At 40.7% G+C, this 19,828-nt stretch overlaps 1 pseudogene; it reads left to right on the top strand.

Moving 5' to 3' along the window:
* The first annotated feature begins 2,827 nt into the window (after positions 1–2,827).
* On the top strand, positions 2,828–2,943 carry LOC118669579 (annotated as a pseudogene).
* Positions 2,944–19,828: the final 16,885 nt, after the last annotated feature.

The raw sequence follows: 19,828 nt of genomic DNA, 5'->3' as shown, positions 1-19,828 counted from the left end.
GAACTTAGAGAAAGGTATTGGTAATTTCTACCACTGTGATTTAGTTTTTCTTTTATTTTTTTGTTTAGTTTTTCTTGATTATTTTTTCCCCCTTTTAAATGCTCATTTTAAACTAGAGGCCTGGTGCATGAAATTTGTGCACTGGGGGGTGGGGGTCCCTCAGCCTAGCCTTTGCCCTCTTGCAGGCTGGGACCCCTCGGGGGATGTAGCAGTGCGCTAAGCAGCAGGAGGCCAGGGAGGAGCTCGAATCAGGGCCGGGCGCTGTGCCGCTCGCACTGTGCCTATTGCCACCTCTCGGTAGTGCTACCGTGGATTCAGGAGAGACTCCCGCCGTGGCAGCTGCACTTGTCAGCCATGAGCATGGCTTCTGGTTGAGTGGCGCTCCCCCTGTGGGAGCGCACTGACTACCAGGGGGCAGCTCCTGCATTGAGCATCTGCCTCCTGGTGGTCAGTGTGTATCATCGTGATCAGTTGTTCCATTGTAACGGTTGCTTAGGCTTTTATTATATAGACTAGAGGTCTGGTGCATGAATTTGTGCATGGGTGGGGTCCCTCCTGGCCGATTGGGGCCGTCTTGCCCAGTCCCAATTGGGGCTGGCTGTGGGGGAGGGACTGTGGGAGGTTGGCTCTGGGAGTGCACTGACCACCAGGGGGCAGCTCTTGCATTGAGTGTCTGCCTCTAGTGGTCAGTGTGTGTCATAACTACTGGCTGGTCATCTGGTCGTCTGGTCGTAACGGTCACTCAGGCTTTTACATATAGGGATAACCTTTGTGTGAATAACTTGTTCCTCAACAGCCCCATCACCCCATTGTTTACAACTATGGTTCTCAAAGTGTGATCCTAGAACTTGATAGAAAAGCAAATTCTTGGCCCCCAGTCCAGACCTGCTAAATTCTGGGGGTAGCACCCAGTAAGCTGTGTATTAACAAGACTCAGGGGGATGCTGATGCACACTGAGGTTTGAGAACCTCTGGTTTAGATAATTTTTGCTTGAATTAATGGTAACACTGGGATTGCAATATGGTGACTTTTCACCACTTATTAAACATTTGTTAGCTGGCATTTTTCTTTTTTACTGAGATATAATTGTCTCAATAAAATAACATTGTGTAAGTTTAAGGTGTACAACATGTTGATTTGATACATTTACTTACATATTGCAATAAGATTACCATCATAGTATTAGCTAACGTTGCCATCACATCACATAATTATCTTTTTTTGTTTGTGGTGAGAACATCTAAGATCGAGTCTTTTAGCAACTTTTAAGTATATAATACAGCAGTTAGCTATAATCAGCTTACTGTGCATTAGGGTGATCTTCAGACTTACTCATCTGTTCACTGCAAGTTTATACCCTTGACCAACATTTCAATTCCTCCATCCCCAGGCCCCTGGTAACCACCACTCTACCTTCTGTTTTAGCTTTTTTGGATTCCACATGTAAGTGATATCATATATACTTGTCTTTCTCTGTCCGATTGATCTCACTTAGCATAGTGCCCTCAAGGTCACCTTGTCACAAATGGCGGGATTTTCTTCTTTCTCCTGGCTGAATAAAATGTCAGTGTATGTGTACATCACATCTACTCATTCAATGATGGACACCTGGTGGTTTTCATATATTGGCTATTGTGAATAATGCTGCGATAAACGTGTGAGTGCAGATAGCTTTTCTATATCCTGTTTTATTTCCTTCGGATATATACCCAGAAGTGGAATTGCTGAGTCATATGGTAGTTTTATTTTTTGAGAACTACTATACTTTTTTCTGTAATGGCTGAGCCAATTTACATTTCTACACAAAGTTTCCTTTTTTTCCACATCCTCACCAACACTTATCTCTTATCTTTTTAATGATAGCCATTCTAATAGGTATGAGGTGATATTTCATTGTGGTTTTGAAATATGTTATTATTAGTGATCTTGAATGCCAGGGTCCAACCCCAGCAGGTCCAGGGGTCCCCAAAGGTGTGGACGGAGTCAGCGAAGAAGGAAGGACACGGAGACAGCGTTCAGTTGATCAGCAGCCCAGTCAGTTTCTCTACCCAGGATCTCCAGCCAAGTTCTGGTCTGGATCTCCAGCGAAGTTCTGCTTAGGATCTCTAGCCAGGTTCTGTGTCCATGTTCTCTTGCTAGGTTCTCCAGCCAGGTTCAGTCACCAGGTTCTAGTCAGGTTCTCTTGCCAATTTCTGTAGTCAGGTTCAGTCCAGGATCTTTTGCCATGTTCTCTCCAGCTAAGTTCTTCTGTCTGTAGGTTCTGTGTTCTAAGCTCTGTATTCTAAGTTCTGAGTCTTGCTGTCTTGTTACATCTGTATTTATACCAGTTGATTCAATCCTATCAATCTCTATTACAAAGGTTAGGGCATTTCTTATCTCCATTCCAGGGAGTAAAGATTATGTAGCTTAAGCATGATTGTTCGTAGTTAAAGTGATTAATTACCTGCCTGGCACTTAGTTGAGGGGTTTTATTCCCTCCCTAAAACATCTTTTCATGTTCCTGTTGGTCATTTGTACGTCTTCTTTGGAAAAATGTCTGTTCAGTTGCCCATTCTAATCAGAATTGCTTGTTTTTTATTTTTTTGCTATTGAGTTCTATGAATTCTTGACATATTTTGGATATTAACCTCTTATCTGATACACAGTTTTCAAATATTTTCCCCCATTCTGTAGGCTGCCTTTTCATTTGGTGGATTGTTTAGCTGACATTCTTTTATACAGTGAAACTTTCCTTTACTTTGCCCTACCTTTTTATTCTCCCCCATTACCTCACCACTATGGATTCATAGACTTTGGAAATTCAGTGTGCTAAAATCAGTTGCAGTTATTGCATCTTGGCCTTTTGGCTAAGATCAAGTGTAGTATCTGTTTTTACCAGTCTAATAAAATCAGTTACAGTTTTCATTCTATTTGATGTCCAAGTAATCCCTTATTTACCCTTTAAGCTGTTCCGGTATTCCCCCTGCCTGGCTTCAGGAGTCGTTGAGAGCATCCTTGGTGTCTGACACAAGAAGACTCAGTGATTCTTGACTCTATTTACCTGTTTTTATACTGAATCTTGAGTGCAGGAACAAAGTCTACTCCTTAACTTTTACTCAAAGGGACCTGATATCTAAATTGTATTCTACATTATTGCTGAAACCGGTTTGGCTCAGTGGATAGAGCGTCGGCCTGCGGACTGAAAGGTTCCAGGTTCGATTCCGGCCAAGGGCATGTACCTGGGTTGCGGGCATATCCCCAGTGGGAGATGTGCAGGAGGCAGCTGATTGGTGTTTCTCTCTCATCGATGTTTCTAACTCTCTATCTCTCTCCCTTCCTCTCTGTAAAAAGTCAATAAAATATATTAAAAAATATATATATCAAAATTAAAAACACTTTAAAAAAAAATAAATTGTATTCTACATTATAAATGTATTCAGACAAGGTAAGTGAGTTTAGCCATTATTTTGGGAAGGGCAAAAGGCTATTCAAAACCATATTGAAGTTCCCATGATTCTTAGCCTGGGTTGGTTCAGAGTAGGTGTAAATCACAGTATTTTGTTGTGACTTTAGGTTACTTAATTTGACTCTGAGCTCTGGTCCTTGATCAAATAAAGAAGATACTTATTCATAATTGGCAAGAGCATGCTAGAGTAATAAAATGAGATATTTGGTTTTAGTCTTTAATTTGTACAGTTTTTAGGGTCTATTAAATTCAACACATTCACATAAATATCTCAATGCACCCCGGCTGGTGTGGCTCAGTTGGATGAGCATCGTCCCATGCACCGGAAGGTTGCCGATTTGGTTCCCAGTTAGGGCACATGCCTGGGTTTTGGGCTCCATCCCTGGAGAGGGATGTGTAGGAAGTAGTCGATCTATGTTTCTCCCTCTCCTTCTCCCTTCTCCTCTCTCTAAAATCAATAAAAACATATTAAAAATATCTCAATGCTCACTAGAGTAACCTAAACCTAAAATGTGCAAATTTAATACAGCTATTAAATAATTATTTCAATGTTTACTAGAGTACCGTGTTTTTACGTGGAAAAATAGTATAATGGGTGTGAAAGTGCTTAGTAAATTTGGGTCAGACATATAATCTTCACAGTACTTTTAAAGTCTTAAGATTTTCTATTTATAAGACAAGTTCACATCCTAGTCTTAAATATTTTAAATTTTAAAACTATTTCTCTTAAATTTATTCATGCCTAATTTTTTTAAACTGGCAATTACGCCCCCCCCCCCATAATTATTTGACTTCTCATTCTAGACTTACTAAAAATTTTTATAATATTATTATACAAATAAATTGACTTTTATATGCTTCTCCCAAGGACAAATTTTAACTTCTTGTCATGTTTCAATTTTTATCTGCAATATGCAGGCGACATAATCTGCTGTTCTAGTGGTTCATGCATTTGTGTTTTGCATATTTTTATACAAGAAAATGGAGAAAAAAGAGAAGTTGGCCAGATGGGAGTCTCTTCCCAGGCAGAAAAGAACTAGAAAAAATTTGCATGACCACAATCTCTTCTGTAGACAAAGGATGTTTGTTTTCAAGACTGGAAATTGGTCACTGGGTGACAACCCATCCCCAAATTCCTGAGGCAGCCCTAGCGTCACAATCTGAGGGTCTTAAATAGTTCCCAAGTTGCAATTATTTCCAAATTTAATCAACTCCCAGAAATTAGCTAATTAAAAATAATCATCTAAAACAGCAGGCCCTTTCTCCAAAATTAAACACACACTTTCTTTTACTGGCTGTTTAAATGAGTCTTGCAAAAAGCCCAGCCACCTGTTCTGGGGTGAGGGGGGTGGTGAGGGTGGGAGGTGCTAGAGTTCCTAGGAGGTGACTGTTCTTGGTGGCCAAGTCCATCCAATCCTTCTTGGAATGTCATCATCAGCTTCTGCTAAGATTAAGACTTTGTACTTGGTGGGTAAACATAGACAAGGAATTTTCTTTACCTCTCTTCGAATCCCTTTTCCATATACTTGTTTATATTCTGTAGATGATGTAATTACAGTAAAGCTCCTAAAATAGTGTATACCCTCTTCTCTTTCCTTACTCCCTGCAGCCCTAGCTGCCCAGTTTCCCCAGGCTCTGCCCTCCTACACAGGAAGTTGGGTGTGGTCAGGATTTACATTTTAGTTTGCATTGATGATTTAAGGTCTTTTTCAGTAGAAATCCAAGCAGAATACTTTTCTGACCAAATTTGTTTTAATTGAAGTTGAAACCTCACTGAATAGAATGCCACAGAGTAAAACTAGTTTGCAGGGGCGTATTTCTCTAAATTCAGGAAATTCTTAAGAATTCACAGACTATAAGAGAGATACATAGGAAAGCAATACTATGGAGTTGAGATGAACGAGCTTCCAGTTCAGTTTCTTTCCAGGATACCTTATCTTAACAGCTAAAACAAACAAACAAACAAAAACCAAGGAACAATGGAAATAATATTTTAAGTTCTCCTTGAGAGCTGCGAATTTATCAGTGACATCTGAGAGGAGGGGTTCCATAGCATGGGTAGTTTGACAGTGGAGCTTCCATTCATTCTTTGTCTTTTAGCACATTGAGTATTTGTGGGATATGGTAGGCTAGGGAAGCCTACGTAAGTGCATTTAGTGGAATCTATATATATAAAAGGCTAAGTGACGGACCGTCCATCCGTTCGACCATCTGGTACATACGATGCACACTGGCAATTTAAAAATAAACATTGACTCGGGCATGCGCAATACATATAAAGCTCTCGCTGGCGCCAATCACATGCGTGTGTTTCGATTGGTCATTCTCGATTGTGAATTTGGTTGACACTTCTATTATAGAGAAGGGCGAATAGCGGTATTAAAATATTTCTTCTAATTAATTTCCTTTCAATGTGCATGAATCCGTGCATAGGGCCACTAGTATCCTATCTAATAAAGAGCTAATATGCTAATGGTCATGATGCCCTCACGCCGTAATGACTGATCAGCAGGAGGCTGCGTGCGCAGCAGGTGCGGGTGGGCAGGGCTGCCTGCGCGGCGAGGCGTGCACGGGTGGGTGGAGACTTGACGCTGAGTCCCTGCCTGGCGCCGGCCCGGCACTGGCTAGGGACGTGATGCTGTGTCCCCCATCATTGGAGCTTGATGGGGGTGGGGCTGGCCGGGTCTGGGTCTCGCCCAATGCGAGTGGGACTGGCCAGGTCTGGGCCTCCTCCCTTTTAATGTGCATGAATTTTGTGCACTGGCCACTAGTTAATATAATACTTTGTAATAAGATGGGGAGCTTGGGGAAAATATATTGTTAATACTAATAATGATGTTTTAAGTAAGAGCAAAATTCTTATATCAATAACTAAAATAAATATTTTCTTTTTCTTTTTTTTTTTAAATATATTTTATTGATTTTTTACAGAGAGGAAGGGAGAGAGATAGAGAGTTAGAAACATCGATGAGAGAGAAACATCGATCAGCTGCCTCCTGCACATCTCCCACTGGGGATATGCCCACAACCCAGGTACATGCCCTTGACCGGAATCGAACCCGGGACTTTTCAGTCCTCAGGCCGACGCTCTATCCACTGAGCCAAACCGGTTTCGGCAAAAAATAAATATTTTCTAATGCACATGATTTAGCTTAGCATGTATATGGGCATTATTTAAGTAAATATAGGTATGTATTAGGAGTACATGCTTAAAACTTTTAAAACCCAATATATCCCAAATGGTATGTTGCCATGTAATTGATACACATTATTAATGAGATATTTTACATTCTCTTTTTTCATACTAAGTCTTTGGCATTCACTGTATATTTTACACTTTAAGCACATTTCATTAGAACCAGCCATATCTCAAGAGTTCACATTATAGCTACCGTATTGGACCACACAGCTCCAGGGAGTCTAGCTTTCATTATAATTTAATTTCCTTGTTTTCAAGGTCATTCCTAACTTTGGTTGTTTCACTCTGGACTAGATTGTTGCAAATAGGCAAGTGTAATATATATTTTCTAGAAATCTTCCAAAGCCAATAACAAGAACCTGGAAGAAACAATCTATCAATAATAGTGCATGCCTAGTTTTGTGTGAGCTTATTAGAAATAGTTGGATCTTTACATCTAGAATTCCTTATCTACTTCTTTACTAGATAGAATCTATACCAGGGAAATATTAATGTAGGTGCACTAACTCCTATCTACTCTTCTTAGATAGGCAATTATGTTTTTAACCAGAATTGGGATATTTTAGCCACCACTTCTATTGATGTGTCTGGATTTTATCAGGTAGCGGCAGGTACTTGTTTTAACAACTCCGCACTTGAACCACCCGCTGGAGGTTGTATATAGTATTTAAACAGTGCAGATACAATCTAACGTAGCCCTCTCACACTTAAGGAAAATATAGTAGATAATGTCTAAGAAGGGCAATTATTAAACTAATTTCTATAAACATAACTCATGCAGATAAAGGGCTCAGAAGAGAAGTTGCTTTAAAATTAGCCACAAGAGGTATAGGCCTGTAGATGTTGGTGAAATTGGCTTCGCTCATGTGAATGCAGGCTGCAGATAGTCATTCCTATTTGTTGATGAAGCTTGTAAGGGCACTAGATGATATGGACCCCTGGTTTTACTTTTGTTGATGAGATTGGCTATCGTTAAGTAAAAAAATAGTAGAAACCTGGTTATTATGTTGTCAGTCATGCATTTTAGAGCTCTTATAGAATACGCTGGCTACCTGAGCCAGCCTCCCTCATTTTATAGGTAAAAAACCTGATGCCTGAGGTAGGCTGGGCTGATTCCCAGGTCTTTTCCCTCCCTGCCCAGTAATCTTTCTACTAAATTACTAAAGGACATGAATAAGCAACATTCGAAAGAAAACATGAGTGGCAAAAACATGTATGAAAAGCTTATAATGAAAGGAATGCAAATTAAAACCAGAAGGTACCATTCTTCATTTAATAAATTGGCAAAGATACAAAATTATAATGTCTTTAATGTGAGACTTTTGGGAAATGGGCATTTAAGCACTAAGCTGAATGATAAACTGAAATTTCACAGTAGAGACCTATTCCTTTGGCTTAAAGTTTTGCATCCCGTTAAATATGAAAAAAAAAAAAAAGAAGTAAAATGTTATGCTTTAAACGAGTCATTTTCACCTCATGAAGAATGAATACATAGGCTCCTTTTCTGAGACTGGGGTTTCATAAGGGTAAAGGGAAAAGCAAAATGGCCTGTGAGTGTGAATGTCTTTGTGCAAAAGTTCAGGAGACAGACGCGAATGGCCCTTCTTACAGCTTACTGATGGCCGGCTCTGATCATTTGAGTCCATGTCGGGATAGGTTCAGAATGTCAGAGTTTCTTGAAGAAAAGTTCTCAGAAAAATACTTTGACATCTTTTTCTTTCTTTACAGTCGGCATTTTGGTTTGGGGCTTACTTGGTGAGTATTTTTTCTTTTGCCTTTTTAAAATGAATTCATGGAGAGGCACTGTTTCTTAGAGGTGGTCGCTTGAAGCTGGAGATGAATTTGAGGCCATCACCTCTAAAGTTCCTTCCTGACACAAGACCTGCAAAAAGAAGGCTCTGACAGGCTAACTAGTGGGTATCTTCTGTCCACATATCCAAATGGTGAAAATGGACAGCAAAAAGAGTCATATTGCAATTCCTTCAGCTTTATGATCTGTGATTAATGTTTGTATGCAAACCCTGCCTCATTCCAAAATGGGTCTGAGGCAGCATGAGCTACTAACTACAACAGTCAGCCCAGAGCTCTCACTTGCAAAGAAGAGATTGCCAAGGGACCAGAGGTTTTGTACATTTTTGTTTGTTTAGATTCTTGCACTATGTTATTTCACAGCAAGAGAAACCAACTAAGTTTTATATTTGCACAGATTTTTATAATCTATGGAGGACATTAAAACCCTGTTTCATTCAATTCTCCCAACAATCTTGCAAACTAAGGAGGAAAGTTCTTATCAGTTTGTAGATGAGGAAACTAAAAATGGGAGCCATTTAATCTCAAAGCTACTAAAGGACAAATAGAACTAAGATTTAACCCCAGGCCTCCTCATTCCAAGCCCCTTGCTCCGTCTACTCTGCCACACTGCCTCTCCATAAAAGCAAAGGGAAAAAATTCATCATTCCGATTAGGATGATGAGTCCCCGTTAACCTTATTGCTTGAAATGAACCCCCTTTAAAGTGTCCACTAGCCCTTCCTGAGCTTCCCCTGCTGCTTCAGACCAGCCCTGAATAGGTTTCCCTTCCAATCTTCCAATCTGGGCAAGCCCTCCAGCAGCCACTCTGTCCCTTTGCCCCTTGCTGAGCTCACCACTCCACTGGCATCACCTGGTCTCTGCTATGATCACAGTAGCAGAGGAAGCTGGCTGTCGCTCAAGATCTAAACAGCCTCTTTCCATGGAAAAAAGATGTAGCCAGGCCATGCCTGCCCAGTCAGAGAGCGCAGTGCCCAGCCCCCCTTGCCCACGATGTGTGCTAAGCTCAACCAATGGAACGTGAAAATTCCATCTCTCTTACTAAACAGTAATTTCCTGGCCCGCCACTTTCCCTCTTCTCCCTTCCTTTTGGCTTGACGTGTGATAACCAGCCTGATCTTGGAAGCCATGGGGAGGCAGAACGCTCAACCAACACAGGTCCTGAGTGTCTATGTGGAGCAGAGATGTCCGCTAAGCTGGAGCTCTCACCTTGGACTGTCATGTGACAGAGAAGTCAACTTCTCTGTAGTTTGAACCGCTGGATTTTGACGTCGCCTTAATACAAACATTTACTTTTTTACTCCAATATAATCACTTTAGCTATTATCCCTTAACTGTTCCATCACATCTATATAAAAGCTCTTTCATTTCTCACTGTACACCAATACCTGGGTATCATTTTAACTGCTTCATTACAGTAATTGGAGGACAAAGAGAAGAACACACTCGGAGGCATCAGCTTGGCAGAGAAGCCTTCAGTGTCCACATCAGCCCCGCCTCGCTTGCTGTATTGCTGGCCTGCTTTACCCCATCTGTGGCTCCACCCTGCAATGAAAGCACTTTAGGCCTTTCTTTATCTGATGTAAGGATGGTCAATAGGGGGAATATCAATTTCTCTTACGGGAAATCCTATTTCCACTCAGAGAGAGCAAAATCCAATGGCAAATAGTGTGATGTCAGTACATCTCTCTGTGTCTGAGTTATTCAGTCATAAGTAACAGCAAGTATGAGGTACCAAGAGCTCATATTTGCATAAACCAAGTTCAAACTAGCCCCCTTTCAGGCTCCCTCCACAAAGAAGTAAAAACATCCCGAGTTCAAATCTCACATCAAGTTACTTTGTTACATTTTGTTTTGACATTTTCCTTTTTCTAAATTCTGGAAATATTTATTTCACTTTGTGGACAATAAAATATACCCAGAAAGACTTAGAGATAACTATGCACAACCCTTGTGTTTTGTTTTTTGAGAATTATCACACTTCTCTCAGCTCAAGCCATACCCCAAACCAAGAAATCCACCCGCTGTTCTAATATACCCCTTGTAAGCACTCTGCACCTAAGATCTGAATGGACAAAAAATTAAAATATTTTGATGCATGTTTAATGAAATCAGAGGGTGATATAATCAGAAATGGGTAATAATATAACTTTCCTTTCTAGATGGATAAGTCACCTCAGGAGACAACCCCCAAGGCTGTTTCACTGCTCTCGGCTAACAGTGGACTCATTACATAATCTGCAGGGGGAGAGAGAGAGAGAGAGAGAGAGAGAGAGAGAGAGAGAGAGAGAGAGAGAGAGAGAGAAATCTCAGCTCTGCTGAGAGGCTAGAAAGAGGAGAGGGTCCTAGAAAGAGAAGAAGGTGACCTGGTCTTCTTCAGACCCTTAAATCAGACCCTTTTCCTGACCTCGCCCATCAGATGATTTGCCTTCAGGAAAAGGGTGGGTGATCGAGGTGAGAGAAAGGGTGGAGGCTCATTCCCAACACTCAAAGATTGTAGATATGACTTTATGGGTCAAGGGTCAAGAAGGACGCACAGGGACAGGAAGAGATGGTTTCTTGAATACTGCATATTTCCCCCCCTTTTTCTTTTATAGGAGGTTGCTCTTTCTAAGCAAAGATATTGATGGACTCCGGGCTTTCTGCTTGAGTAGCTTCAGAGAAACCTGAAATGACAGAGAACTGGAGGGGAAGCCACAACAGAGAAAATATTTCAACAGGTCTATGAAAGATAGCAAATGGATGAGGAGAGGCTACATGACGAATGGATGTGGAAAGAGCTATAGCTTGGTGTATGAATAGGGGGATACAGCTCTGGAGAAGCCTGATTTGCCATGAAGGATCTAGGAGAGGTGCTTTGGAAATGCTGGTTACTAATGGGGAGCTGAAAACAGTGGTTCCATTCCCAGCTGCACTAGGCCCGATCAGCCACACCCACCTGCTTCCCTCACACCGCACACACAACACCTGGCCCCAAGTGTTTACCCCCCCCACCCCCCCGACCCAACCCCTGACACAAAACAGAGGTTCCCTCTAATGGAATAGAACAAAGCTCCACATGTTGGCACTTAGGAACCCCAGCTCCCAGCAGGCCTCCTGTCATTCGTGCTTCTGTGTAGTCCCCACCGCACTAAGTCTAGGCTGGCCCTGGGACTCAGTAGAAAGTGGCTTCTGGACTGAGGCTTTAAGAAGGCTGGCAGCTTCTGCTTTTGAGTACTTTGGAGCCCTGTGCAAACATGTAAGAAGTCCTGCTGGAGGCACCTTGTGGAGATCACTTGGGAAGGGAAAGGCCCTGAGAGTTCAGGGGTAGAGAGAGATGCCGGCGGCCCCAGGGTCCCACCTCGGCCCACCAGCCAGACCTGTAAGCCAGCTGTGTTGGATGTTTCAGCCCCACACTATCTGACTGCAGCCGCGTGGGCTACCCCTGAGGAGACCCGCAGAAATAGCCACCCTGCCCAGCTCCAACTCGCCCACAGAACCGTGAGAGATAAGAAGATGGCTGTTGTTCTGAGGTGGTTTGTTATGCAGCACAAGATAACCGAAACAGGCACACTTAATCGTCTTCTGTCAGGCCAGCCACTTCCTGCTCAAGTTCCAGCATATTAATCCCCAAATTCCAAGAACTGAAGAAACTCGGGTGAGGACAGAGAGGAGGGAGAAAACGAGGGTGTTTGGTTACTACATGGGGTAAAGTGGGAGCTAAAAGGCCCCATTGGTAAGGGCATCAAAGGACTTCTACACCCATGAGTGTCAACATTCAAATCTGAAGTTTTTGTGTGCCACAGCTATAAATGCCCCACCTCTGTCTTACATTCTTCCAATGCTTAGTCAAGGCCACAGCCCACAGATTGCTTTATGTGAATAGAATTTTTATAAAAATGTCGGAGCTGACTTCATGGCTGGACACTTCCTAGGGAAAAATTCAGAACTCCAAGGAGAAAACTTCCTTTTAAGTAGGTGGACTTTACTTGCTTGTCCTTGGCCCAGTGATTTGCCTTGGGCATCAGACTCTGAGCAGATGTGACCTCCACCCTCCTGAACAGAAGATTCTAGAGGCATTGCAAGTTTCCAGCAGGCTTCTGTCCCGCGTCTGCTGCCACGAGGGTGCATCCCTAACAGGCGCTGCTCCTCTAGCCTGGGTCCCCACTGAGACGACATATCTGTCCTCAGCCCACAGCCTGGAGCAGAGATGCAACAGCGAACCACAGCCACTGACCCGTAACGTGAGCAGGAAGTAAAAACTCGTTGTAAGCTACTAAGATTTTGAGGTTCTTACCCACCTTAATCCAGAGAAAGCCAACTAATACAAAGCCCAAACTCTAAAAGCTTCCAGAGGGAAGAAAGACATCTGGTAACTTGCAAAGGATCTAAGTCAATGCCAGACTTAACATCAGCGATGCCAGGATTTAGAGCCCTTCCTCAAAGTTGTGAGAGAAAATTCTTACTCTAAAATCTATAACTGAGAAAACTATGAGGATATACTCATGTATGCAAGGATGTGGAAAGCCTACCATCCATGTGCTTTGCAGGAAACAAAAATAACTATATATATAATGTGTAAATTATCCTGCCAAAGTGAAAAGAAAAAAATACTCTTTTTTGTTAGTGAGGGTAAAGGGAAATATGTACGTTCATTTGTTTCTGAAGAATTTAGCAAAACATTAAACATCCTAAAAATGTTCCACCTTTTGATCCAGTAATTTCATGTGCACTAACTTATTTGAAAGAAGTTAGTATCAATGTAGGCAAAGATTGAGCTACTAAGTCTGGCATGAAGCGTTATATGCAATAGTAATAACTGGAAAGAGCCTGATGTATATACTACTCAGGCATTAACTACGAAGTTATAATATTTTAAAAGTATTCCTTTAAAGTAAATAATTCATGAGTGTCTTACAAAAAGTATACAAAAAGCTATTCAATAGAAAAAATACAATTTTTTCTACCCATATACTTCAGCCATGGAGTTTCCTCCTTGAAGGCAAGTGTTTCCAGTTTCCTTTTCAATCCTTTCAGAGACATTCTTCTCAATCTTCTCTCTCTCTCTCTCTCTCTCTCTCTCTCTCTCTCTCTCTCTCTCTCTCTCTCTCTCTGATATATGCATTTATATGTAGCTTATATACATTTAATAGTAGCATACTATTTACACTGCTCTGCCCTTGGCTTTTTACACTTAATTCTTCTTAGAGGTTATTCAATATGAGCACATTGAAAGCTATCTTGTTTTTTTAAACAATCACAGAGTATTCCTTCGATGTGTGTCCTTAATTTTTATAGCCATTTTGAGACCATCACAATGTGAAGGATTTGTAGAAGAACATTTAATAACATGGATAGATGTTCATGATTTCTTAAATGAAAAATAAATAAAGCAGCAGATCACACAGTTTGAGAGCCGAAGTAGCTTATAAATCTACAAACAGTCTATTCCAAATGCTCAGGACACAAGTACACATATTCACATGAAAGCAGGGCATTTGCCGTTACAAATTCCTGGAACGACATATCCACTGTGCCCTTTGTCCTAGCGAATTGGCTTTTGTAACCAGGGAAACAGCCCTGGTTCATGATCAAAAGAAATACTGGGGAGATAGTCCCGCTAAAAGATAACAAACAGGGTTATATTGTTCTCTGGGTTCTTGATTCTCTCTCTCCCTCCCTCTCTCTTTTATTTTCACTTATTTATGCATTCATTGGTTGATTTTGCATCTGCCCTGACTGGGGATTAAACATTAAACCTTGGCGTTTGAGGATGATGCTCTAACAAAGAGTTAGTGCTCAATGAATATTAGCTGTTATTACATAATTTACTTTTAGTAATGCTATATATATGTACATAAGCATATGAGTACACATATACACACAAAGAGAGAATCAGTGGTTGATGCTATCCTTAGTAATTTTTCTTCTCTTTGTGTATTTGTCCATAGTAAGTTTCTCTTTGTATATTTGTACATAAGTTTTCTGTAAAAAACATCATTTTCCTAGTAAGAGAAAAAGTACTAAAAATTATTTTCCTGATTAATAATACCTGGCACTGCTAAAAGTGTGGCAAATGACTACTTTTTCATACCACTGCTGGGAAGAAAACTTGCTTAATCTTTTCTGAAGAATGCCTTGGCAATAAGTATCAGAAACACTAAAATTTTGCAGACCATATGACTAAGCAATTTCATTTCTAGCAATTTATCCAGATGAAACTATTGTACAGTATATATGCACAAAGATTCATCCATACAAATGTTCAGTACATCAATTATAAGAGCAAAAACTGGTAATAACTGAATCCTGTGTATGAATTAAGGTTCTGTGTAGTAAAAAAATCATTTCGTAGAAGAGTGTTTAATGAAAGTTTTAAAATGTTCACAATACACAAGTGAAAAGAGGCAGTTATAAGAATTATGGACAGTATAATTTTATTTTTGTAATACACACACGACCCAGAAAAAAGTTGTTTAAAAATATATCTAGTAGTAAATGGCAACAATTATTATCTCTGGGTAACTGGATCATGAGTGACTTCCTATTTTCTTATTTGGCTTTATCTGTATTTTTCAGATTGCCTACGAGAAACCTAAATTAGTTTTGGATGTAGAAAGAGCCAATGCTATTTTCAACAAGCTCATCATAGATAATTTAGAAAATAAAAAATATTATATAGAAGAAAATAAAGTTACCCACAATTCTATCACTTAGGACTAACCATTATTAACAATTATTTTTTGTACTTCTTTCAGTCTTTTACATGAATTTGTGTACTAGTATAATCTTTTCCACACCCTTCTTCTATCCAATTTAGAATCATACCGCGTGTAATGTTTTTTATTCTGTTTTTTTCACTTAACAGACCATGAACATCTCCCTAAGTATTGAATACTTTTTAAAACAATGTTAGGAACGAACAAACTAGTGGGACAGATGTGCAGAAACTGATGTATAAAGATTCATTAGAAAGTGAACAAAGCATACCCTAACCGGTTTGGCTCAGTGGATAGAGCATCAGCCGGGGGGCTGAAGGGTCCCAGGTTCGATTCCAGTCAAGGGCATGTACCTTGGTTGTGGGCACATACCCAGTGGGAGGTGCGCAGGAGGTGGCTGATCGATGTTTCTCTCTCATCAATGTTTCTCTCTATCCCTCTCCCTTCCTCTCTGTAAAAAATCAATAAAATATATTAAAAAATAAAGTGAACAAAGCAAGTTGCAAAGCAGTATTATAGGACGGGCATATGAAATACTCACAAAGCACTTAATTTTGGTTATTTCTTAAGAGAAGGAATTGTGGGGAAATGTTTGGAGGTTTACATTTTTAAAAAATATATCTTTATTGATTTCAGAGAGGAAGGGAGGAGAGAGAAACATCAATGATGAGAGAGAATAATTTATTGGCTGCCTTCTGCACACCCCTTACTGGGGATCGAGCCCACAACCCAGGCATGTGCCCTTGACCAGAATCAAACCCAGGACCCTTCAGTCCACAGGCCGACACTCTATCCACTGAGCCAAACCATCTAGGGCTGGAGGCTTAAAATTTCAAAATAATGTGAATACTGTTATTATGTCTGGATCAGAAAAATAATATGTAATAATAATATATGTATGTAAATACATAATACCTGCATTAACTAGTGAAACTGGATGAATGAAAGAGCCATAATTTGCCTCTATAATGCATCAATAATTTGTATTTCAACATGATAATTGCTCTATACTTAGAATGTTGATTTAAAATATTTCCTTTGTATTACAGAAGGCTTGATATTTCTATCATTTAATGCTTCTCTCTAGCTCTGATCCTGTCAAATTTCCTAAAATATTGAACTGCCCTTGTCATTAATGCTCCCTTATAGGTTTAGAAATTCCAGAAATCAAAAAAACACACACACAAAAATCACTTGGTAAATTTGTGCAAGATAAAGTAACTGGTGGTTAGCAAGTTGAGATAAAATAAAAATACTGTAAATAACGTTCTGGGATTTTACATACTGATAGTGCCGGAAAATCTCCTGGCAACGTTGCTAGATGGAGTCTTCTTGGGATTCAGCCAAGGATTTACTTTAATCCTGAGGAATTGTGCAATTCGAGAAGTGAAGCTTCAATTTCACTTGTACTTAATAGCTATTCTTTCAGACATGTGCATTCTTCTTTGTCGATGTTATTGATCGAAGGGCATGTTGTACACTTACTGGGCAAGAATGGCATTCTTCCTTTTCAGAGTGGCACCTAGCTCATTTATTTATGGTGTGCCATCTTCTGTGGCAACAAGCAGATGAAAGTGATTATTAAGGCAAAATGACAGCAATCTACACTAATAAAAGAGAAACATGCAAATTGGTCATCACTCTGCTATGCCAACCAGCCAATCAGGGCTGGTATGCAAATTAACCCAACAAAGATGGTGGTTAATTTGCATACGCAGGCACAGAGCGAAGACTGAAAATGACTGAAGACTGAAGAGGCTTGGCTTCTCCACTGCAGCCAGACCAAAGGCCTGGGTCCCGGGTGCCAGAGGAAAATCAGTGCCAGCAGCCAGGGGAAGGAAGGTCTATTGGGTGAATCATCATGCAATGGGCCTCTAGTCCTATATAATAAAAGGCTAATATTCAAATGGTTGTCATGCCCTCACATGTAACGATCAATCAGCAGGAGCCTGCGTGCGCAGCAAGCATGTGCGAGTGGACAGGGCTGTGTGCATGGCAAGGCATGCGCGAGTGGTGGGGCTGCATGTGCGACTGGTCACCAGGAGATGCATGAAACACCTCTAGGTCCCCCCCCCCCCCACCTTCCGCGGGTGGTGGCAGCTTGCTCCCGCCTCCCGCAGAAGCGGTGCGGCTCCCTCCCGTCAGCTCCCGCGGAAGCAGTGGGTGGCCTACTGTGCATGATTTCATGCGCTGGGCCACTAGTAAAACAACAAAAACCAAGCCCAGTGTTGAATACCATAAACCATCTAATACCTCTTACATGTTTTTGGTTTGCTTACAAAATAAAAGCTGGCCTCTTGCCAAGCCACTGCACCCCAGGAGTTTGCACTTGCCACCATGGATCTAGCCTCCACAGCAGACAGCATGGAGAAAGGAGATTTCGGAGAGGATTGGGAAGGTGAAGCAGATAGAGCACAATCCCTATAGGGCCCTTTCTCTGTCCTCACCTCTCCCATCAATCTGTGACTGACCTGAGAAAAGGAGGGTGGAAGAGGACACAGGAACAGGACAAGGGAAGATAGGTGACAGTTGTTTGTTTATGTCATTTCACAAAATATCACAGCTGGAAGGAACCTTAAAAACATGGATCTTGACTACTCCTTACTCTAGATTGAGGGACCAGAGAGAGAACAGAACATGCTCAACACAATGCAGCTGGTAGCAGAGTTGGCTCTAGAACCCCGCCACGGTAGCCGATGCATGTTCTTTGTAAGAAACAATGGCCACGGATGGCACTGCTAAATTTTCAAAGCAGACATGGTTTGCTGGAGACACATTTCCACCTCAATTTCTCACCCCTTGTGGTACCCTCCACTTCCAATCTTTAAAGAAAGACCCAAGGCCTGCAGGGGGCCCTCCAGCCACCCAACAACCCAGCAGCCCTAGCCCAGGCTCTATTCTTTCAGCTTACTGATGAAACAGCTCTTGGGAAAGAGATTCCTTTAAGCGAATTCACATAAATATTCTAACTGGTACTTTATCTCCCTAATCTTCTCAGTAGGATTACTTTGGAACCCAGATGAATTTCTAAATGTTAAATATTTAAGGCAGAATGAGGAAAGGATTTTTATCTCTCCTAGACTAGTCAGCCCGTGGGGCAGAATTAGTCATGGTCTTGCTCTATTCCAAGTCATAAAGGGCTCAGGATGCAGAAGAGGCAAAGGGGCAGAGGTCCTTTGTTCCAGGTTTAAAAAAAATACAGTAAATTTATTGATGGAAGTCTAGCTTCTACAAAAAGGCCATTATAACTGATAAATACTTGATAAAGGTAATCAAAGAAAGAAAGGTATAAAGTATTTGTATACCTATAAGATACTGCTATGTATATATTTTATTTTATTTTTAAATTTAGGTACTGTAAACTGTCCAGTCATTAACCCAGCAGAGCTCTGGAGTTTGGGGCAATTACTACTGCCCCCGGGTTACATTTGGAATCTGGATTAGGAAGTGGATGAGGGACGTCTACTGGAACCCTTGAGGGCAACTCATGACTAAGAACCAATGATTTAGAGGGAATATTTGATAAAGACAATTTTGGTGAGGGATTTTTTTTCTAAATGGGATTATATTTAAGGAATAGCAGAGTATAGAGCATCTAAAGAGATGTCAATCTCTAAAACAAACATATTTTAGTGGGAGGATAAATGGTTATGGACGGAGACTTGACTTGGGGTGGTGTACATGTACAGATGATGTGTTGTAGAATTGTGCACCTGAAACCTGTATAATTTTGATAACCAGTATCGCACCAATAAATTCAATAAAGAGGAAAAAAATAAGAAAAATAAAAAATAATTATAATTAAAAAAATAAAACAAATCTATTTTAGGATTTGTTTGAATTCAATCTAAGATTATTTTCAAATTTAATTTATATAACATAGCGCTGGTGCTTTCTAGGGGGTTCTCACATTAGACAAGATTAAATATGGGGTGATTTTTCAGGATGAAAATTGCAGGTAGTAGTTGATTTGCAAATCCAGGAGGAAGGAAACTGAATAATGGAGCAGGTGTTTGTCAGAGCAGAGAGTGGAATGACGAGTATACGGTAAAGGAAGAAACTTGAGAATAATAGGGTAGAGATTCGAATCCAAGAATAGCAGATGTATGGCTAGAACGAAGGATACACAGGAAAGAGGAAGGCATGAATAGTGGAAAGGTGATCTTGAGATGGGGACTGTTGCAGACAAGTGATAAATACCAATTTTTCCTCTTCTTCCCTTTTTCCCCCTCTCTGCAAGTGTTTCTTAAATTTGGGACGGACTTTTCTTCTCACTCAGCACCTCCTCACTGCCTCAGGAATAGACACTGTTCATGTAATTTTAATTGCTGGAATACACAGATTAAATTAAGACTTGGATCTCTTGTTTGTTTTTTTCTCTAGTTGTTTCCTACAGCAAATTATTCTGGACTGCTTAATGAACACAAAATTAAATTGGTTTTGTGTATTCCCAGACCTAAAATGCTGTTTCTTCACTATTTAGTTGTTCCTCCCCAGCCAACTCTTCTATCTTTGATGATTCCAACCCCTCAGGAAATCTCCTGGCATCGTGGTCAGATTATTTCATGATGGCGGTGTTGGTGTCTTCTTTAAAAGATATATATATTGTATTGATTTTTCACAGAGAGGAAGGGAGAGGGATAGAGAGTTAGAAACAATGATCAGCTGCCTCCTGCA

Source organism: Myotis myotis, unplaced genomic scaffold (assembly GCF_014108235.1).
Source record: "Myotis myotis isolate mMyoMyo1 unplaced genomic scaffold, mMyoMyo1.p scaffold_m19_p_14, whole genome shotgun sequence".
Classification (NCBI taxonomy): Eukaryota; Metazoa; Chordata; class Mammalia; order Chiroptera; family Vespertilionidae; genus Myotis; species Myotis myotis.
Note: the sequence above shows the minus strand (reverse complement) of the source record. Positions and strands in the feature narration are given on the sequence as shown.